The sequence below is a fragment of the Arachis ipaensis genome, chromosome B10 (genome assembly GCF_000816755.2).
Source record: "Arachis ipaensis cultivar K30076 chromosome B10, Araip1.1, whole genome shotgun sequence".
In the NCBI taxonomy this organism is placed as follows: Eukaryota; Viridiplantae; Streptophyta; class Magnoliopsida; order Fabales; family Fabaceae; genus Arachis; species Arachis ipaensis.
The window spans coordinates 129,686,223-129,686,684 of record NC_029794.2 but is presented as its reverse complement, the minus strand read 5'-3'; positions in this window follow the sequence as shown (position 1 = coordinate 129,686,684).

Here is a 462-nt window from a genome sequence, read left to right as displayed (position 1 = left end):
AATATGACACATTACCAAATAATTAAAAAAAAAAATTGAGAATCCATTTCTAAAATTTATTACTAAGAATTATTTGAGAGTTTCCAAAAATTCAATGGGGCACTTGCCCCTGTATACAAATACAAGTACATTCATTTTTGTATATAATTAAGTTTTATACTAATGATATTTTATAGTATAATGATGTTATATCATTAATTAGATTATTTTAGTAATTAAATTTAATCAAGTTGGTCCAATAATTTATTGGCACAACCAAAATTAGTCATATATGTGCGATCTGAATTCATGCTGCTACTTTTTTTTAGAATAAAAACTTAATTGGATTTGATTATAAAGATGACTTGTTCATCTAGTATTTTATTTAGAATATGATATATTTTATCATTTTTTTGCATATAAAAAAAAAGTCTTAAAATGGATAAAATAGAAAAACAAACAATTATGGATGAATTTTTGTCA